The sequence below is a fragment of the Lithobates pipiens genome, unplaced genomic scaffold (genome assembly GCF_037356315.1).
Source record: "Lithobates pipiens isolate NorthernLeopardFrog02 unplaced genomic scaffold, aLitPip1_a1.2 Scaffold_28, whole genome shotgun sequence".
Classification (NCBI taxonomy): domain Eukaryota; kingdom Metazoa; phylum Chordata; class Amphibia; order Anura; family Ranidae; genus Lithobates; species Lithobates pipiens.
In genome coordinates this window covers 143784880-143807986 of record NW_027507789.1, presented here as the reverse complement: position 1 = coordinate 143807986, position 23107 = coordinate 143784880, and the positions used below count along the sequence as shown (strand labels likewise).

General features: G+C 47.6%; 1 long non-coding RNA gene across 1 annotated transcript; it reads right to left on the bottom strand.

Annotated features, from left to right (window-relative positions):
• Positions 1–15011: 15011 nt before the first annotated feature.
• LOC143935632 (uncharacterized) lies at positions 15012–20831 on the bottom strand. Its single transcript, XR_013263564.1, has 3 exons — positions 20557–20831; positions 17251–17343; positions 15012–16262 (listed from the first exon to the last, which is right to left on the bottom strand). It is a non-coding gene; the product is annotated as an uncharacterized LOC143935632 (long non-coding RNA).
• Positions 20832–23107: the final 2276 nt, after the last annotated feature.

Sequence of the window (23107 nt, the reverse complement as noted above, 5' to 3'; positions counted from 1 at the left end):
AACTTCTACTAAAACACGAGATCAGCAGAAGGAGCCCAAAGGGTGCCGGACGTGGTGCTGAACTTCCTTTTTCTAGTCCCGCCGTACACGGCTTACGTCACCGCGTTCTTGGCAACCGCTAAATCAGACAACTTGGCCCGACCGTGTGTATGCAACAGTTTCAGACACAATCCGTCGGACTAAATCCGGCGGGCAAAATCCGACGGATTTGGTTGCTAAAATCTCCGACTGTGTGTACGTGGGCTTAGAATGGTCCAGTCAAAGTCCAGACCTAAATCCAATTGAGAATCTGTAGCAAGGCTTGAAAATTGCTGTTCACAGACGCTCTCCATCAAATCTGACAGAGCTTGAGCTATTTTGCAAAGAAGAATGGGCAAAAATGTCACTCTCTAGATGTGCAAAGCTGGTAGATACATCCCCAAAAAGACTTGTAGCTGTAACTGCAGCGAAAGGTGGTTCAATAATGTATATTTATTTGTAAAACACTTTGAAAAACATTTATCATTTTCCTTCCACTTCACAATTCTGTGCCACTTTGTGTTGGTCTATCACATAAAATTCCAATAAAATACATTTACGTTTTTGGTTGTAACATGACAAAATGTGGAAAATTTCAAGGGGTATACTTTTTCAAGGCACTGTAGATTACTGTGCGAGCATGCCTGGATGTTGAGACTGGGACAGCAGGGGTGGAGGAAATCACTAAGGACTCATATTTTTGTTTATCCAGTCCTGAAATATACACAGCCCAATCAAACAGCACATCCAGCCTAATGACCCGACTTTTCTCGAACCCAATAATAATTGGTGCCAGTTTATGCAATGTAGTTCCACGAATTGACATCAGTTCCTTCAATAATCCTCAGCATTAGCACTAATTTACGCAATAATAACCCACTGCATTGGTGTTAGTTTTTTCAGTAATAACCCCTAGCATTGGTGCCAGATTACACAATAATAATTCAAAGCATTGATGTCAGATTATGCAATAATAACCCCCAAAATTGGTGTCAGTTTATGCAATAATAATTCTAAGCATTGGTGCCTAGTAATAGCACCTACTGTACATTGATGATCAGTGATGTTATGCTATTATAACCCCCTTCATTGGTAGCCTTCTAACTTTCCTGCATTGATAGTCAGGGGCAGGGCTAGTAAACCGCACCATTTCTTTTAAACCCTGTAAGGTAAAGACATAAAGTGCTGCTATGCATCGCATACCAGCACATTATGAAATACAAGGCCCAGGCTTAGAGCAGCACTTTGCCTGGGGGGGGGGGGGGGGGGGAGGGGGCCGCATGAAAAGAGTCCCCAACAGCTTGCACTGTTAGTGTAGCGCCAGTCTTATGGGGCGGACTGGGCTGAAAGGCAAATTAGTCTAGTGCCCCCATAAAGTGGCCGCACTGCTTCCGGTATGCAGGAGTCCAGCATTCCACAACTGTGGAGGGGGGGCGCCGTTTCTAATTTTGACTGTCATATCATCCTGGACCACAAACCTTCCTCACTGTGCTATATGTTTTCTGCTGCACCATTGGCATGGTTATATCTTCTTAGTCCTCTCCATAAAATTATCAGAAATTTGTGCTGAAAGTAGAACTATGTGTAACACTTTTTTTTTCATTTTGGAAAGAGTATATCTGCCAGGTGCTGTGCGACTAAAGTTTGCTCTGATGTATTGGGGTAGACTTTAGCAGCAGCCTGATAGTAGCAGTGATGTTTATAATGCTGTTGCTGCCAAAGCGTGCTGACCTCTCCGCGTACCTGGTCTCTTGGACGGGCATTCGTATAAAAGGCTTGCTAGCTGGTAAGCCTTTAATTTTTTACGGTGGTCACATCGGTGGTGGATTCACACGAACACTTATTTCCTTTTTTCTTTTCACAATTGAAGGTGTTTTTGGCGTTATTATGTTTATTTAGAAGTCATTTTAATTGGACTTTTTTTTCACTTGAATTGGATTGTTTTCAATTGAATTGGACTTTTTCATGAATTTATCTATTTATTTATTTATTTATTTTCCATGTAAAATATATTTTTGAATTTTTTTATTTATATTTAATTTTAATTTGCGATATTCACTTATCAATTATTTGTGATATTCACATATCATACCATTGTTGGTTATATATATTTTTTTAGGGAGTAACACCGTTTCACACTAAATGATCTTTGTAATTATGAGATTTGATCATATTTTTGTTATATGAGTTGATTTTTTATTTTTATTCATTTACATTGGGTTCACATATAAATTTTTGTTTCCTTTTTTTAGCGCTGCTACACTTTTTTCTTATCTATCTTTCTGTGTATCTCACCTCTAGCAGCTGCTTAGTGATTTTTTGTTTAGCACGGTATTCACCTCTTTTTTACTATACAGGAAGACTAAAGCCCCATACACACTATCAGATTGTCTGCTGATTTTTTCCATCAGATTTACCAAAACCATATAATATGAGGTCAAACCTTAGGGGTTTCAATGTGTATGCAATCAGGCAGGCCCTTGTACTACATGGTTTTGGTAAACCTGAAGGAAAAAATCAGCAGACAATCTGATAGTGTGTATGGGGCTTAAGGGGACCCCCCCCAGGCACAATATTTAAAGGAATATTAAATTTTTATTGTTTCAGTTTAAGAATTTTTAAAATCACTGGTCCTGAAAACACGTCCGCTTTAAAAACTTGTTTGGGCAATAACTTGCATACAAGCCTTTAAAATTAACATTCGTGTCCCATAGACTTTAACGACGGTCGCACAATTTTTTTTGGTGCGAACTGACCCCGGGGGGTTGTTTGGCTCATTCCTATTGCTGAAAAAAAAAACACGGGCGGACTGTTCGCCCAACTTTGTCCGCTGAACAGTGTTTCAGCGGACAGTCCGCTCGTGTGTGGGCTTCAGCGGACAGTTTCAGCGGACAGTCTGACGAACAAAGTTTTTCGGAATTTCCGTAAGACTGTCCGCTGAAACTTGGTTTGAGCGGACAGTCCGCTCGTGTGTAGGCTTGTTCGATAAACTAAGTCTCGCGCATGCTCAGAAAGAATTTACACGGCGAAGGTTGCATTGCAGTGTATTGGACTTCGAATTTCTCGTCCCGTCATACGTGCCGTTCACGTCATCGCGCAAGTTTTCAGCGGACTGTTCGTTCGTCGTGTGTGGTCAAGTCCATTCATGCTAATTTTGAACGGACTGTTTGTCAAACTGTTTGACGAACCTAGTTGGGCGGACAGTCCGCCCGTGTGTACGCGGCCTTAGGAGTGAGCCAGCAGAAGCTGCACATCGAAGAACTAAGTTTGTGCAGGAGGAGGTAAGAAGAGAAATCTGTAAATAGGGAGGAAGTTGTCCCTGAATTTCTGTTGTTGTCACACTGAGCATATTCCCTTACCCCACCCAGGTTATCATTCCCTAATAAAACTACAAAAACAAGCCAAAGACTGATTACTGTGTTCGGATGAAAGAAGAAAATGACTGGTCGTGTAGCAGTGGGGAACCCTGGCTTCAGGAACTCCTATGGGGTAATGCTATGCTGTGTACATATCAGTGGCAGCCCATGCATTGTGGGCACATGGGCGCTGCCCCCACTATTCCTGCTGCCGCCCCTCTATCCATGCACCCAGCCCCTTTCAGGACACCGGACTCATGGACTCCTATGGCGAGGGTGGGAAGGGGTGTGTTTTTTTAATCAGCTGATTAGAGTCAGAGGCTCTAATAGGCTTCAAAAAAGGGTGGGCTTGGGGCGCAGAGAATGACCTCCAGATCCCAAATGTGTGACCATAGCATGTAAATTTTCAATATCTTTACGCTACAGTGTCTCCGCGCCAATCAGGAGGCAGGTCAGTGAGACCTGTTTCCCAATTGGCCAAAGCACCAGGAGATCTTATTGGATGCCCAGCGCTTTGGCGGAAGAGGAGACACAGAGAGCAGAGGAAGCATGAGGAGCGGACTCCTCCACCACCACCACAGCTGCCTGCTGCCTGCACTGGAAGAGACACAGCAGGAGAGCCACAGCTCGGTAAGTGCCGTACCTCTCACATGGTGCTGTGTGTGCTTTCAGTGCCAGGAGCCATGAGTAGGGGGGTGCTATCAGAGCTGCAAGTCCCGGAGGGGAGGGGGGATGTGCTGTCAGAGCTGTCAGCTGCCTGGGGGGGATTTCTGTCAGAGCCGTGATCCAGGTGCTGCCACAGCCATGAGCATAGGGGGAGGGGAAGGGGTGTGAGTGTTATATACCAAATTTATGACCTATATATATATATATGTAGCGCCGGTACTCCTGAAGAGTGCGCGCTATGTCTGTAAATTTATTTTTTCCCAAGACTATAGTTGATTCTTGGGGTTAATTGTTCTAAATTGTGGTTTTGGCATCAGTTTGGCAAGGCTGTACTAATGTTCTGCCTGGTCATGGGTGTAGTTAGCACCTTTGACAGGCATTGGAATGCAGTCTGGTTGGATGCATTGGGTACCAATCTCTCTCTATGAGCCAATCAGTGGGTGCGTTGTCTCGCTGTGTATTCCGGGAGAGGGTACTTAAGGTGCTGAAGTCACATGGTTCTGGGTTCTGGTCCAGAAATATGTTCTGACTCCATGGTCCTGGTCCTCTTGACCAGCCCTCAGAGGCCCTGGGGTCCGGGTCCGGATCCATACGTTTCCGAGTCTCGGAACTGGCTAGTCCGAGGCATAGTAACTGAAAGGAGGATTCAGTAAAGTAAAGTGGTCCAGTGCAGTCTCGGATTTTGTAGAGGCCCAGCAATACGTCATGCAACCAGGGAAGGACTCTTCGGAAGAGGGCCACGCACAAGGCTGGCTGCTCAGTAAGAGCCTGGATGTTGAGCTCTATGGACACTAATTGAATCCACATTTCTTACGGTATCGCCGGACCAGCTGCAAGATACTGGTACCGCAAGAAGGTTCCTATTTCTATCCTTCTGTTACAACTAAGTTCCTGTGAGAGACTTTCTGTGTTCATCTAAAAGTCTGCAACCAAGTCTGTGGCAGAGACTTTGCTAAGTTTGATTCATGTGTCGGCTGCTAAAGCCCTAAACCAGGATTTATCCGACAGTGGAAATATCCAGTTGCGAGTGGCTACTCCCTGGATTACGTAGAGAGAGACATTCATTAAGTGTCATCAGTTTTCAAAGTGCCTGAGCTTCCATACCTATACCCTCTATTCCCAACTGAGAGACCGTGTTTCTGTTCAACGTTTTAAGCAAATAAAAATTCCAAAAGGAGTTCAGGTGTCGGTCTCTGCAGTTATTGGGCCATCAACCTCAGAAACCCCTAGACAAGAATGATGTGCTACAAGGCGGAGGAGGTAAACGGTAAGCCCAAATCAAATCAGCCACTCCTTTGGGGGTAAATGCTACATATATATACCCTGTATTGTACTGTAATGCTGATCTATATACCCAAGGCTGAGGTATATACTCTATCTACAATGCTGACATATAAACCCTATGCTGACCTATATAAAGGGTGGAGCTTATAAGAAGTGGGATGGGTCAAAAGGAAGGGCGGGGTCTGACCCCCTCCCATACTAAAATTTCACCAGCTGCCACGGATATATATATATATATATATATATATATATATATATATATATATAAAAAAGTATCTCACAAAAATGAGTACACCTCTCACATTTTTGTAAATTTGTTATTTTATCTTTCCATGTGACATCACTGAAGAAATTACACATTGCTACAATGTAAAGTAGTGAGTGTACAGCTTGTATAAAAGTGTAAATTTGCTGTCCCCTCAAATAACTCAACACACAGCCATTATTGTCTAAACCGCTGGCAACAAAAGTGAGTGCACCCCTAAGTGAAAATCCATCAGGGTTTACTTCCTCTTTAAGGTGCTGGAACTCAAGTGGCTAAAGTACATGTCAGGATAAAAAATAAAAAAAACGTATACAGGACACCTCAGCAATACATACACGTCTCCGGTTTGTAGCCTTTGAAGACCCTGAAAGTACAGAAATATACCTGTTGATCTGCCAGAAATGCATTCAGCTCCCAATTTTCCGTTGAGTGTTGGCGACACACAGCATTTCTGAGGACTTAACACTGTCAGACCTGCCCAGTTGTCTATTGCTAAATTCCCTCCCGCTTTCCTCATCACCACAGCATAGGATCTACTTGATCTCTAGCTACTATGAAAAGGGGGTCCACCCAAAAGTGGAACTTCCCCTCATTTGTCTCCCCCCTCCTGTGCTACATTTGGCACCTTTTGGGGGGTGGGGATACCTGTCTTTGACAGGTACCCTGTCCCCACTTCTGGGAGACCGGGACATGGCAAATTACGACAGCAGCTCGGCTTCCTCCTTCCCCCTGCTGTTGGGCCGGTAGGAGAGCGCAGTGGTGCCTCGCACATGCACAGTAGGGACTCGACGTGAAGCCGCAATGCTTCACTACTGGGTTCCCTTACCGGCAATGGCAGCGGCAGCACTCAACAGCTGATGGAAGCATCAGCTGCGGTGTCGACAACGCTGGACTCCAGGACAGGTAATTGTCTTATTATTAAATGTCAGCAGCTGCAGTATGTGTAGCTGCCGGCTTTTAATTTTTGCAGGGGTGGGCAGCCTCCTCTTTAAGAACCGAGTATAGTGTGAAATGCGTTAGCTGTATTATTATTATACATGATTTATATAGCGCCAACAGTTTACGCAGTGATTTACAATGTATAGCGGGGGGGGGGGGGGGGGACAACACAATTACAATACAGTTCAATACAAAAGGTACAGGAGGGTATTGTATGCTATATCTCCTTCCCTTGTTGTGGTTAGGGAAAAGTTAAGGAAGGGTTTTGAGGACTGGATTTGGTTGTTCTCTTTAGGTCATTCCCAGCCTCCCTAGTCTTGAAGTTATGCTTCCAAGAAATACAGCCAAGCATTAGGCACAACCAGAACATTGCCTATAGGACATTGGAGGTTGGATTGTCCAGGTTTAATCTAGGGTTTTTTATTCCAGGGAAGCGGTGGCCTGTTCATACTGGGTGCAGCCCCCCAATCCATGCACCCCAATACATGCAGGGCACTGAATGCATGGATACCAGTTTTTTTTTTTTTTTTTTTTAGAAGCACATGATTAGTGCCAGAGGCTCTAACTGGCTTTAATTTAAAAAAATTGTTGGGCTCTGGGAGCAAAGCACTGTGCCCTGAGCTCACCCAGTTGTGTGACAATAGTAAACTAATATTTGCTATTGTCTTCCTGATTCTCCTGCCGGCCAGTCATGAAGCAGGTGCTGAGACCCAATTGGCAGAGAGGAGAAGCAATGCTTTTGGACACCAAGGAGGAGGAGACGCAGGAGAAGCTGCCGTGAAGCCGAGGAAGAAACGCAGGGTGAAGCCACCAGTGACCTAGATGGGGTAAGTGTGGGTAGTGGACTGACCAACAGGAGCAGCAGCCACCACTGTTCCAGGGATTTTCTTAATCACGTGCCTACCGGGCAATTTTACCCACTCCTGCCCAGGCCAATTTTCAGCTTTTAGCGCTGTCGCACTTTCAATGACAATTGCGCGGTCATGCAACACTGTACCCAAACAAAATTGTTATTATTTTTTTGAGACAATTAGAGCTTTTGGTGGTATTTAATCAACACTTAATTTTTTTATTTTTTGCTAAACGAACAAAAAAAGACAGAAAAACCTTTTTTCCCCAACATTTTCAGACTTGGGGCAGCATTGATGGGCACTGATAGGCGACACTGATAGGCAGCAATGGTAGCCATCACTGCTAGGCACTGACAGGCAGCACTGATGGGCACTGATTGGCAGCACTAGAGGGCACTGTTGGGGCTGCACTGGTGATCAGGGCACTGATTATCAGTGTAGATGTCCCCTGTGTCAGCTTGAGGAGAGGAATGCCGATAACCAGCAAATCCTGTTTACATTGTGATCAGCTGTGATTGGATACAGCTGAGCACGTGGTAAAGGGCTACTGTGATTGGCTCTTTACCATGACTTGTGATCAGCAAGGACAAGAAGCGTGATCACAGGAGGATGTCATATGATGCCCTCCCCCAAATGTGCGACCATGCTGCAGCGGCCATTCAGCTATAGCATGGTCGTGAAGAGGTTAAACCACTTTATGGAATCCGTATCAGGATATGTAATGGTTTGGGCATTTTTATGAGGGTTGCAATTACTACAGAGAAGAAAGGAAGTGATGGAAAATCTCCCCAATGGGACACGGAGCTTTTAAATGTTCCCTACTGTATCCAAAATGAAAAAATGGAGGGAAAAAAGTTTTTGATCCCCTGCTGATTTTGTATGCTTGCCCACACCCACTGACAAAGAAATGATCAGTCTATAATTTTAATGGTAGGTTTATTTTAACAGCGAGAGACAGAATAACAACAAAAATATCCAGAAAAACACATTTCAAAAAAGTTATAAATTGATTTGCATTTTAATCAGTGAAATAAGTATTTGATCTCCTAACATTCAGCATTATTTCTGGCTCCCAGGTGTCTTCTATACAGATATCGAGCTGAGATTAGTACTCTCTAAGGCTTGATTCACACCTATGCATTTTTAGTGCATTTTGCAGATTTGCACTACAGAATGTGTTCCATAGGAAACCATGTTAAATGGACTGCAGTGCAAATCTGCAAAATGCAAAAAGCACTAAAAATGCATAGGTGTGAATCCAGCCTTAAAGGGAGTGCTACTAATCTCAGCTTGTTACCTGTATAAAAGACACCTGTCCACAGAAGCCATCAATCAGATCCCAGTCTCTCCACCAAGACCAAAGAGCTGTCCAAGGTGGTCAGGGACAAGATTGTAGACCTACACAAGGCTGGAATGGGCTAGAAGACCATCACCATGCAGCTTAGAGAGAAGGTGACAACAGCTGGTGCAATTATTTGCAAATGGAAGAAACACAAAATAACTGTGATGCCGCGTACACACGATTGGAATTTTGGTCGGAAAAAGCTCTGATGGTTTTTCTGACAGAATTCCGACGGGATTCCACACAAACTGTCTTGCATACACATGGTCACACAAAAGTTCTCTGTACTTTCGACCGTCAAGAACGCAGTGACGTACAACACTACGACGAGCCAAGAAAATGAAATTCTATGTTTCCGAGCATGCGTCGAATTGTTTTCGAGCAGGAGTAGGAATTTTGCACGTTAAACTTTGTACAGACGATCGGAATTTCCGATCTGAACTTTTTCTGATCGAAAAATTGAGAACATGCTCTCAAACTTTTGCTGGCCGAAATTCCACCAGAAAAAGTTCAATGGAGCATACACAAGATCACATTTTCCGACCAAAAGCTCTCATCGGACTTTTGCTGGCGGAATTTCTGATTGTGTGTACAGGGCATCAGGCCTCATGTACACTGCTGCTGGTAAGCGGACGTTTAGGAGAAGTTGGGCATTTTTTTTCAGCTACCCCTGAACTATATGTTATCTTATCAGTACATGTTCACAGGCTCGTTTATAGTCGTTTCTAGGCAGTTGAGTTTAGAAGCATTTTTTGGAACGCAAAAAAATGGATTCAGATAGATGTTCAGAGGCATTTGAAACACCAAATGCATGTAGAAGCCTGTAAACGCAGCAACTCAAGTTTAGCAGCGTTTCATTTACAGACGTTTTGCATTTTTAACAAAAAAAAAACACCCACGGGTAAATGCGGCTAATTGGACATTTTTAGACGTTGGTTTCTAGCTGTCAAGTTACTATAAATCGTTCAGGAGAGGTTAAACAATGTCCCATGTACATGAAGCCTCAATCTCGCTCGGTATTGGGGCTCCATGCAAGTTCTTACCTTGTAGAGTTTTAATGATCATGAGAACGGTGAGGAATCAGCCCAGAACTACACGGGAGAATCTTGTCCATGATCTCAAGGCAGCTGGGACCATAGTCCCTGAAAAACAATTGGAAATACACTACGCCATGAAGGATTGAAATTATGCAGCGCCCGAAAGATCCCCCTCCTTAAGAAAGCACATGCAGAGGCCCATCTGAAGTTTGCTAATGAACATCTGAATGATTCAGAGGAGAACTGGGTGTTGTGGTCAAATGAGACAAAACTCACGCTTTTTGGCATCAACTCAACTCCAACAATGTTTGGAGGAGAAATGCTGACTATGACCCCAAGAACATCATCCCCACCGTCAAACATGGAGGTGGATTTGGAACGGATTATGACTAAAGTGAAAGCACAGTGTGTTTGTCTCCCCCTACAGTGCAGTGCCCGGAAGGAAGAGGAAAGGTAAAACACTGCCGATTTTTTAAATTTTACTTGTATCCATGTATGTACATGTGTGTGCATGTATGTGTTTGTGTGTGTGCATATGTGCATTTATATATGTGTGTATGTATATGTGTGTATATATATATATATATATATATATATATATATATATACCCTGTTTCCTCTAAAATAAGACCTAGCCTGATTGTCGGTGTTGGCTGCAATATAAGCCCTACCACCCAAATAATCCCTACCCTGTTTCCTCAAAAATAAGCCCTACCCTGAAAAGAAGACCTACAAGGACTTTAACTAGGGCTTATTTGGGGGGTAGGGCTTTTATTGCAGCTATCACCGACAATCACACTAGGTCTTATTTTAGGGGAAACAGGGTATGTATGTGTGTTTGTACGTATGTGTGTGTGTTTACTTGTATGCATGTTTTATGTATGCATGTTTAATCCTGACCTCATATATGTGTGCAATCAGAACTTATTTTTTTTTTCTTGCTTCTGCATAGTACCAGCAAAAAAAATGCTGTTCCTCTGAAAAGCAATCCATGCTCAGATCACTTTTCGGAGTCATTTGACAGCCAGTAAAGAGGCAATATGTTGCCTCCTGACCGCCTGTTTTAACCCCTCAAATGCATCATCACTATGCTGCAACTGCATGCAATGCGCACAGTTGCAAAGTGGTTGCAGTGCAGCCCGATTCACCTAGGCGTATACTTCAAGGGTGTCCTGACTGCATGAGATTAAGAAACACCGGCATAGAGGAACGGATCTCTCCATTTTCATCCTGCAGCCGCTGAATTTCTGTGGAAGGGAGAGGAAGAGAAGCAGGGGGAAATGGAGAAATCGGTTCTGTTAAATCCGATTTAGGGTCTTCAAACAAAAGATTTTAGATGAGATAGTGAGCCCAGATCTTAAGATAAGATAAGTAGATGCTTTTTATTCACTGCAGTGGAGAGACGTAACACATTGATATTCAGCACTACCAGGCCGAACGAAGAAGGAAGTGTCTCTGACTTAAAAACATCAAGTTTAACAATATATACTTTATGAATATGCATATGCATAAGCACTAGGCGTGTTATAGGTGTGATTATATAGTTTAGTCTAATCAACATTCTAAGTAGCAAGGGAACAGTTAAATGGGTGGTTACATCATGTGACTACCAAAAAAAATAGATTTGGCAGTATATGGTCAGTTCAGACTGGTTTTGGTATGAAGGCCTATTTTGAGCAGCTTTCTGGGTTCTTTTCAGTGTGTGTGCGCGTCATCACATATCCAACATTTTTGTTTTCCAAGGAATTGAAACAAAGAAAAAGGAGAACATCTAGGGAAAGTAATCAAATCAAGCATATTATCCATTCTTAAAGTGACAGTCACTTTATTTATTTATATATATATATATATAAAAAAAACTCAACATTATCAGACCCCTATAATTTTACTCAGTTCCTTTATATGCAGCCACCCACTTCCGACCGGGCCCTGCTGTTCCACCACCAGGCTTGGAGGAAAGGGTCCTGTCCGGGGGTCAGGGGGGCCCTTCATGGTTTCTTGCATCGGGGCCCTGAAGGCTCTAGTTACAACACTGGCTTTGGGGGTGTTTTTCTGCTAAGGGGACAGGAAAACTTTACTGCATCAAAGGGACAATGGACGGGCCCATGTGCCCTTAAATCTTGGGTGAGAACCTCCTTCCCTCAGCCAGGGCAAAATGGGTCATGGGCGGGTTTTCCAGCATGACAATGACCCAAAACACATGGCCAAGGCAACAAAGAAGTGGCTCAAGAAGAAGCACATAAAGGTCCTGGAGTGGCCAGGCCATTCTCCAGATCTTAATCCCATAGAAAATATGTGGAGGCAGCTGAAGGTTCCCAAACATCAGCCTTGAAACCTTCATGACTTGGAGAGGATCTGCAAAGAAGAGTGAGACAAAATCCCTCCGGAGATGTGTGCAAACCTGGTGGCCAACTACAAGAAACGTTGGATTTATTTCACTCAACCTTTTTTGAAATGCGTTTTTTTCTGGATATTTTTGTTGTTATTCTGTCTCTCACTGTTAAAATAAACCTACCATTAAAATTGTAGTCTTATCATTTTTTTGTCAGTGGGCAAATGTAAAAAATCAGCAGAGGATCAAAAACTTTTTTTCCCTCACTGTATTTCAGCTGTAGAGAATGAGATACATAGAGATCTATAACCTGTGTGTCTCTTAAAGTAAAAAGAAACCTCATCACCTTTGCTGGAACAATAATTCGAAAGAACTGAAGCAGATGGCCCCTTGAATTGCAAATGTTTTACAGAGTTAAATAAAAAAAGAGAAAGCAGTTGTTGTTTTTTTTTTTTTTCTTATAAAGCTGTGCAAAAATAGAAAATATAAATTCCGCACAATTTTCAACGTGACTATTTAAAAAAAAAAAAAGCAAGGTCAGCCATACGAATGTCTATAGATAGAGTCTATAGATTCTCAGCAAAAAAAAAGACTATATGTAGTTACTGTATAATGAAAAAAAATCTAGGTATTAACCATCCAATACCTACTGTACATTAACCACTTGCCGACCAGCTCACGTACATTTACTGTGGCAGGTCGACTCTCCTGTGTGAACCGATATACCTGTATATCGATCAGTGCATGTGAGATTGCCCGTTCATGAGCCCACTGCGAGCTGCAGAAGCATGCCCACGGGACCGGCGGACTTGATGTCTGCCGGCCACCCACAATGATCCTTATGCATGGAGGCAGAACAGGGATCTGCCTTTGTAAACAAGGCAATTCCCCATTCTGCCAGATTACATGACAGAGATCTACTGTTCCCAGTGATTGGTAACTGTGATTTGTCATGTTCCAGTAAGCCAGGCATGTTCAAAGGTCTGGTTTTGAACGGCCCGCCTGGTCTTTCTCAATTTAGTGTCCCATGGGATCAGGGCTGTCAGATGAGCCAGATCCCTGACACTGTGAGAAGCTCTGTCAGCTTCAAAAGTGAAAGTAAAGTGCAGAGGAGTGTGCTGTGCTCTCTGCTTCCCCCTACAGTGCAGTACCCGGCTGAATGAGGAAGCTGCAAAGGTACTGTACTATGCTACAAGCTAAATTAGTGTTAAAAAGGGCTTTATTCATGTGTGTGTGTGTGTATGCATGTATGTCTGTATGTGTGTGTACGTGTCTGTGTGTGTGTGTGTGTGCACATGTATGTGTGTGTGTGCACATGTATGTGTGTGTGTGTGTGTGTGTGCACATGTATGTGTGTGTGTGCACATGTCTGTATGTATGTCTGTGTGTGTGTGTGTGTGTGTGCACATGTGTCTATGTTTGTCTGTGTGCATGTGTCTGTATGTGTGTATGCATGTGTATGCATGTGTGGCGTGCATTTGTCTGTATGTGTGTGTGCATGTGTCTGTGTGTATGTTACTTTTAATCCGGACCCTCCCCCCCATTCTTGTACAAACTGCTTTTGTTGCCTCCTCACCACCAGTTTTAAGCCCGTAAATGCAGCATCACTATACCGCAACTGTGTGTACTTGAAGTGCAGGCCCATTCACCCTGGATATACCTCCAGCTGCAGCCACAGCATGTGTACACCCGCAGCTGCTCCCTCTGCAGCTAAAGGGGGAGAAGTTGGGGGTGGTAAAAACAGCTTTACAATGTGGTTTTACTGCCCTTCCAACCTGACATGTGAACAAGCCCTTGGTTCACATCTGTGTGGCTGCGTACTGTGTGTAGGGCAGCCCATTCATTTCAATGGACTTCCCTACTCACAAAAATGCAGGGAAAGAAGCCCCCAAGCTTTTTTTTTTAACTTGCACTGCACCAAAAGCACCCTACATTTTCCAATGTGTAGGGCACCATTAAGAATTAATGGTACCCCCTAAAGTGCAGAGCATTCGTCTATGTGTTGGGAACGAGCGCGACAAAGGCAAGAGAATTTTTGTTGGGCCGTGTATTAGTGTTCGGATGGACACACTAAGGCCGCGTACACACGGGCGGATTGTCTGCCCAACTAAGTTCGTCAGACAATCCGACAGACAGTCCGTCCAACATTTGAATGAACGGACTTGACCACACACGATGAACAGACAGTCCGCTGAAAGCTTGCGCGATGACGTGTACAGCACGTACGACGGGACTAGAAAAACGACGTCCAATACACTGCAATGCAACCTTCGGCCGTGTAAATCCTGACTAGTGTAGTCTGAATGTTCCCCTTATACTATTCCTTATCTATTAGAAACGAGACCACACCATAGGTTGGAGTAAACTGGCCACAACAGCCTTTATTAAACATAACTCAAAATTACTCCAATAACTTGTAAATATGAAAATATATAAATATATAAATATATATATAAATATATAAATATAAATAACTTTATTAACATTAAACCACATTTTAATTAACATTAACTGCCCATTCTGGTGATCTCTGACGGTGACCACACTTAAGCCAATACCCAATCACTGCGGTACACCTGACCAACTTCCCAAAGGCCTCCACCTGTGACCGGTCGGAGACAACTTCCGCCAGTGAACATAACCGTATTCCCTCCAACGTTCAGGAATACCCAGAGGGGCCGATCGTTAGATGAGCCCCCCACACCCTCAGATCCCTTCTGAGTACCTGTCTACCGTCAGAAACCACCAGAAAACACACCGCCAACACGAAAAACTTTCAGCTGCCGTGACAACCGACGAAACCTGCAAAAGAAGAAAAGACCAGCAACAAAACACCACAAAACAAACACATAACAATAGGGCGGGAGGGTGGGAAAAACTGCCTCCTCTGTGTCACACTGGGCTCCGAATGATTCCTTAAAGCCACACCTCTCCCTTTTATGTGACCCCTCCCCTACACTGAACTTGTTTCCTGCAAACCTTTTCCTGAACTCCACCCATAAAGCTTAACCCTCTGTGTCCCTCATCCACACTGTCATGTCCAGCACTCCTTATATCATTGCATTCATAATCCGTGCTTCTCTTGACTAGTGTAGTCTGAATGTTCCCCTTATACTATTCCTTATCTATTAGAAACGAGACCACACCATAGGTTGGAGTAAACTGGCCACAACAGCCTTTATTAAACATAACTCAAAATTACTCCAATAACTTGTAAATATGAAAATATATAAATATATATATAAATATATAAATATAAATAACTTTATTAACATTAAACCACATTTTAATTAACATTAACTGCCCATTCTGGTGATCTCTGACGGTGACCACACTTAAGCCAATACCCAATCACTGCGGTACACCTGACCAACTTCCCAAAGGCCTCCACCTGTGACCGGTCGGAGACAACTTCCGCCAGTGAACATAACCGTATTCCCTCCAACGTTCAGGAATACCCAGAGGGGCCGATCGTTAGATGAGCCCCCCACACCCTCAGATCCCTTCTGAGTACCTGTCTACCGTCAGAAACCACCAGAAAACACACCGCCACAGCCCGAAAGGGTGACCCCCTCAACCTTGAGGGCCGCCCCACACCCGAAGAGCTTTCTGTATGCCCTCCTGTAAGCCAAAGGACCAGAGGTCAATCCCCACATCCGATAGATGAACGCCATCCCGCCTAAGATAAAGCCCTACATTAACCTCCAATTCCCTGTGTCTTACCACAATGCCCCCGTTCTGCACTACAAACCGCCCAACAACCTTATTAACCCTAATCCTGGTTTTCTCAAGGCTGGCTAAAGACCTGGCCCCCCGCCACACCGTTCTGGCCACAATGTCTGACCACACCAAAATGGTGCCCGGGAAAAGGACTCGCATGCGCAACACATCAGCCTTGATATCCGCCAAAATGTCCTTCACTTTCCGAACTCCCAGGTCATTGCCCCCCGCATGAACAACCAGCACATCCGGGGGCCTATCCCTCAAAGCGAAACGCTCCACCTCCCTCATGACACGCTCCCACCTCATGCCCGGGAAACCCAACCACATCACCCTAGCTACCTCCCTGGGGATACCTAGTTGCCTGCCTGCTGGTAGAGAATCACCTCTCCTGGCCCCCCAGCAGACGTACGAATGCCCCAGGATCCAAACGAGGCGTTGAGAACCTCCATCTGGAATGAAAACAAGAGAAATAACACAACAACCAAAGGAATGTTACAAGCACATTCCTCCCCCCCATAAATCCCACAGCAAACAACCCCCAGCCGCACCCTCCTTACCCCAGTAGCAACTGCGGCCGGACATAGGACCGGAACCTCCGGGACTCCCATCTACCAATCCGGCGAACCACCGCCTCCTCCAGCCCACATCGAGCCGCCTCCGTGGCCGCCCCAATCCGAAAAGAGTGGGACGCGTAGTCCCGCTCATCCAAACCCACCGCCCTCAGGCATTGCCGAAAGACCGACACAAACTGAAAACGGGATAGAAAAGAGCCCTCCTCGTGCACCGAAAAGGGGCCCGCCCTCCCAGGCCGCACCGCCCGGAAAGCCCGTACCGCCGCCACCGGGCACACTACCGAGCCCGGCAGGGCGAGCAGCGTAATCGCCACTCCCTTGCCCCGTTGATCAGTCTTAGACCTACGCAACCGTATACTCACCCGATCCGCCACCACCTGCACATCCTGATCCAACAGACCCCCAGCCACCCGTTTTGAGCGACACACCAACTCCCCAATCCTAAAAGCCCCATAAAACGCCAACGAAAACGCTGCCGTAAACAGGACGGTCTCGTAAGCAGACGAGCAAACGTCCCCCAGCCGAGAACAAATTGCCACCAGATTGTCAAATGACACCGGCCGGCGCGCATCCCTACCCTTCCAATCCCTCCTGTACCCCTTCAACGTTTGCCTCACCCAAAAATCCTTCGTCCCATCCGGCTCCCCCCACAGTTTGAACAAAAAGGCCAACCCCGCCAGCTTCCGCTCAATAGATGCGGGAGACAGGCCCGTCTCAATGTTCCGGGCAACCCAGTACAATACCACCCAGCGCCGGTCGGAGCCCCGACCAGCCACTCCAACCTCCCGCAGGAACGCCCACCATTCCGCCCACACTATAGAATAAGCGGACCATGTAGCCTCACTCAACGACCTTTTTAACCAACCTGCGGCGATTCCAAGGGAAGTTCCCACATCCACCCGGGGCATGGCGCCCCCGACTCCTCCGCTCCCGGCGCCAGCTGCCGGAACTTGTCCCACTGAAAACGAGAGAGCGAGTCAGCCAAAGAATTCTCCACCCCAGGTATGTGCACAGCATAAACGTAAACATTGAGCCGCAAACAGCGAAAGACCAGGTGTCGCAGCAGCCGGATGACCGGGGGGGAAGAAGCAGTCATCCGATTGAGGACCTGGACCACCCCCATGTTATCGCAATTGATGCGTAACTTCAAATTACGAAACTCTGCCCCCCACAACTCCAATGCCACCACTATCGGGAACACTTCTAGCAAAACCAAATTGCCCAACAACCCCGCAACCTCCCATGAGCGTGGCCAAGGTTCCGCACTCCACCGACCCCGGAAAAATGCCCCATAACCCGTAGAGCCAGCCGCGTCAGTAACCAACTCCACGTCGAAGTTGCTCACTGGCCCCGACATCCACATAGCCCGCCCATTATACGACTCCAAAAATTCATGCCAAGCCCGCAGGTCCTCCTGGTGTTCCCTTCGCAAACGCACGAAGTGGGTAGGGGCGGTTACCCCGGCAGTGGCCCCCGACAGCCGTCGGCAGAACACACGGCCCATAGGGATGATCCGGCAAGCGAAATTCAGCTTGCCCAACAGGGACTGCAGGGCCCGAAGCTGAACCTTCGGCCGGCCCTGCATGCCTGCCAACTCCGCCTGCAGATCCCGTAATTTATTCTCTGGCAATCGACACTCCATTGCCATAGAATCAATCACGATTCCCAGAAAACTCAATTCCGTCACCGGGCCCTCCGTCTTATCCCCCGCCAACGGCACCCCGAACCTGCCCGCAATGTGCTGCAACGTGGACAGAAGAATCGCACACACATTGGAGGCAGGCGGGCCCACGCACAGAAAATCATCCAAATAGTGGATGACCGACTCCAGGCCCGAAACATCTCTCACCACCCATTCCAAGAATGAACTAAAAGCTTCAAAATAGGCGCATGAAATGGAACAACCCATGGGCAGGCACAAGTCCACATAAAACTTGCCCCGCCAATGGCATCCCAACAGCCGGAAGCTGTCCGGGTGGACCGGCAGAAGGCGAAACGCCGATTCCACATCCGCCTTGGCCATGAGAGCCCCACGACCATACCGCCTGACCCACCGTACCGCCGCGTCAAAAGACGTGTAGGAAACCGTACACGCCTCCGGGTCAATGAAATCATTGACCGACCCCCCTTTCGGAAAAGACAGGTGATGAATCAAGCGAAACTTCCCCGGCTCCTTCTTAGGAACTACACCCAACGGGGAGACCACCAGGTCCCCCCACGGCTGCACTTCGAAAGGACCACCCATCCGGCCCAGCGCCACCTCTTTACCCAATTTATCATCCACCACCCCCGGGTGATCTAAAGTCGAACGCAAATTCCTGGCCAACGGCGGCACCCCTCCCAAAGAACAGGGAATCCTAAAACCGTCCCGAAAACCCAGAATTAACCCCCGCGCCGCCGCACCATCCGGATACCTATTTAGGAAAGGAAGCATCCTTCCCAGGTTCACCGGCGTCATCCCTTTTTTGACCGGCGGCACCGGCACGCTGACCTTTTTTGAAACAGCGGGACAGGGGGTGGGTGCCGCCGCACCCGGAGCACTCATGCTTGAAGCGGCACGCGCCTCCGAATTTACAAGCCCCTTCATTGAAGGGCCAGCACACCCCCCACTTCTTTCCGGCCGGCAGTCCCGAGGAAGACGCACTCCCGGCCCCCCCCTGAAGAAACGGAGTGGGCGCCCGCGGAGCAGACATAAGCCTCATCCAGAGGCTTATGTCCTTGTGATCCCACCGCAGGTCAGCCCGCACTGCCTTACGCTGACGAAACTGCTCATCATAGCGCAGCCAAGCCAGCCCTCCATACACTCGGTGAGCCTCCCCAATCGCGTCCAGGTAACAAAATAACGCCGAGCAATGCTCGGGGTTCTTTTCCCCTATCACGCTAGCCAAGATAGCGAACGCCTGAAGCCAATTTGCAAATGTGCGCGGGATCAGCCGATACCTACGTTTTTCCTCGTCGTCCTTCTTGGAACTGTCCGGCTTAACCCTGTCCAAATTAAATTTCTCGAGGGGGAGCAAAGAGAAAATCTCCACATACTCACCCTTGCCGATCTTGTCCCGCACCTCCTGCTTCAAATGCGCCCCCAATGGGCCTTCGAAACAAACATAGACTTCGCACCGGGCAGCATCCGCGATCCTAACCAGGTCAGACCGCGCCCCCGGGTCCGCGGGCACCGGGGGGACCCCCGAGCCCACGGCCCCCGCATCCATGCTCCCCGACACCGCAGCAGGCGGTAAATCCCGCGCAGGAATGACCTCCGCCCCCCCGGCCCCCCCCACATTACCCGTCCAGGGGGCCACCTGAGGCGACCCGGAGCCCCCAGCAAACTTACCAACCAGGGCCTGCAGCCCCCCCAACAGCTCCTGCAACTGACCTGACGGCCCCCCCGGGGCCACAGGCCCCGCCCCCTGCGCTGAACCTGCCGCAACCCCCCCCAATACGTCCCGGGATCCCGTGGGTACCGCACCCCCCTGCGCCACCCCCATCAGATCCCGCAAGGCATCCGCCAGCAATGTAGACTCCCGCAACTTACCCGGGCCCCCAGGGGCCTCGGCGACCGGTACGGGTGCAGAAAAGGACCCCTCCTCCTCCTGGGACAGCTCGCTCTCCGAACCGACCTCTCCAGCGCGCACCGGGGACGCGGCCATCCCCCTGTGCTCCGCGCGGTCCATCCGGTCCCTGCGATCCGGGACTGCAGGCAATGTCCTCCTCCCCCCGCCGCCCCCGGCATGCCGGCGTCTAAAACCAGCCCTGCCAGGCACCTTGGCAGCCTTCTGCGACCCACCCTCCCCCCCCTCCAGCATGTGACCCCCCCGGAGCGCCCCCCTCCCCCCCACCGCGCGGATGCTGGCCCCAGACCCAGCATGCCGCAGATCCCCCGCCACGTGCACCCCCCCTTGGCCTGCCGACCCAGAGCCATCCACACTCCCCCCCACCTCCACCGGGCCCCGAGCGGTCCCGGCGCCATTTCCATGCGGCCGCGAAGCCCCGCCCCCCTCCGGTCGGCGGCGCAACGACCGCCCGGACCGGGGGGAGCCGAGAACCTGCCGTTTTGCCGGGGGGACCGATCGGTCCACCCCCGGGCTCCGGGAGTCACGAGGCGGCCGAGGAGTAGGCCCAGGAGAAAAACGCGCCGGAGGCCGAGACCTCCGCGCGCGCAGTGGAACCTCACCTGTCCCGCCGCCGTCCACATCGCCGTCCGCCAGGTCACCCACACGTTCCCGCAGCCAGTCCGCACCGTGCACCTCCGCCGCCCGTCGCAGCCGCGCGAAGAGTCCCTCGAGGTCCGCCATAGCAGAGGAGCAGCGAAAAACTGCCTCCTCTGTGTCACACTGGGCTCCGAATGATTCCTTAAAGCCACACCTCTCCCTTTTATGTGACCCCTCCCCTACACTGAACTTGTTTCCTGCAAACCTTTTCCTGAACTCCACCCATAAAGCTTAACCCTCTGTGTCCCTCATCCACACTGTCATGTCCAGCACTCCTTATATCATTGCATTCATAATCCGTGCTTCTCTTTTCTGAGCATGCGCCATACTTAGTCCGTCCAACTTGCCTACACACGAGCGGACTGTCCGCTGAAACCAAGTTTGGACGGACAAAACCAAGTTTGGACGGACAAAATTACGGAAATTCCGAAAGACTTAGTCCGTCAGATTGTCCGCTGAAAAAGTCAGCTGAAGCCCACACACGAGCGGATTGTCCGCTGAAACACGGTTCAGCGGACTAAGTTGGGCAGACAATCCGCCCGTGTGTACGCGGCCTTAGACCGAATTTTCAATGGTTCAAAGAATGTCAGGCAAAATGGTTGGCCCGCAGGCATGTTCACTTCATCAAATCTGGCCCTCTTTGAAAAAAGTTTGGACACCCCTGCAGTAAGCCAATCCCCCCTACAGTTAGAACACACCCAGGAAACTCCTTGATCACCCCCTAGTGTTAACTCTTTCCCTGTCAGTGTCATTTATACATTGATCAGTGCATTTTTATAGCACTGATCAATGTAATAATATCACTGGTCCCCAAAAAGTTTTATTTTGGGTCAGATTTGTCCGCCGCAATGTCGCTAAAAAACACAGATTGCCACCATTACCAGTAAAAAAATAAAATAAAATTTCCATTAATAGACGCAATAACTTTTGCACAGACCAATTAACATACGCTTATTGCTTTTTTGTTTACCAAAAATTGTAGAAGAATACATATTGGCCTAAATTTATGAAGAAATTGTCTTTTTTACTTTTTTTTTGGATATGTATTCTTGCAAAAAGTAAAAAATATATGTATATTTTTTTTCAAAATTGTCGCTCTTTTTTTGTTCATAGCCCAAAAAATAAAAACCGCAGAGGTGATCAAGTACCACCAAAAGAAAGCTCTATTTTTGGGAAAAAGGGATATCAATTGTTGTGGTGGTGCTGAGGTTGTGATGCCCTTTTGCTAGTGGCGTTGCTATGGCGGTGCGGCCCGCACCGGGTGACACCCACCAGAAGGGTGACACCGGGGCCGCCACTAAATGCTATAGCTTGGAGCGGTGCGAGCAGGGAATTCAGCCGTGCAGGGGACGGGGGGAGGCTGCCTATAACACTCCTCAACTGTCACTCAGGCCAGGATCTCCAATATCTCCTGTGGCAGCCGGATTAGGTGGGTGGAGCTGGGGGTGTGGCTGACTCCTCCACTTCTCCCACAGACCCCCTTCCTGCCGCTCCCACAGCTGAAGGAGATAGAGCTGAGGACACAGCAGCCCTGCCCACCCGCCGGAGTCTTCATCTGCAAGCATGAGGTAATCAGAGATATGATATAAGTTACTGCACAGCACACTGTCACACATCCCTACCTGCCTTGTACCACCCCAAACCTGCCCTGTGCCACCCCAACCTGCCCTGTACCACCCCCACCTGCCCTGTACCACCCCCAGCTTGCCCTGTACCACCCCCAAACTGCCCTGTGCCACTCCAACCTGCTCTGTACCACCCAACCTGACAATATACCAATCCAACCTACCCCATACCACCCCAACCTGCCACTATACCACTCTATAATACCCTAACCTGTGTCACCCCAACAGGTGACACCAACCCTAGTGACGTCACTGACTTTTGCTGCACAGATTTATATTGTTTAATTATATTATAATTGTATTATTATTTGAATTTAACACTTCACATAAAAGCCAGCACCTCAACATACACAGCATAAAATGTAAGGCTCCATGCACACTGAAGCTCATAAACGGCGGTTTTTGGGAGTTTGATTTTTTTTAACAGCACATATACTCCCCTCTAAGTTATCCTATGTGTCCATGCACACATGGACGTTTTTGGACATTTATCAGCAGTGGAGTTTATGTGCTGTTTTCTGAAAGCCCTAATATCCCATTCAGGAGTCGTTTTTCTGACCACTAAAAACACCAAATGCTGATAAACGTCGAAAAAACACTCAAAAATAGGGATCAGCCGAACACCCCCCGGTTCGGTTCGCACCAGAACTTTCGAACGGACCCCAAATTCGTATGAACTTTAGAACCCCATTGAAGTCTATGGGACTCGAACGTTCGAAATTAAAAGTGCTAATTTTAACGGCTAATATGCAAGATACTGTCCTAAAAAGGGTTTGGGGACCTGGCTCCTGCCCCAGGGTACATGGGTAAATGCCTAAAATGTTTTTAAAAACGGCCGTTTTGGCGGGAGCACTGATTTTAATGATGATTAAAGTGAAAAAAAAAGTGA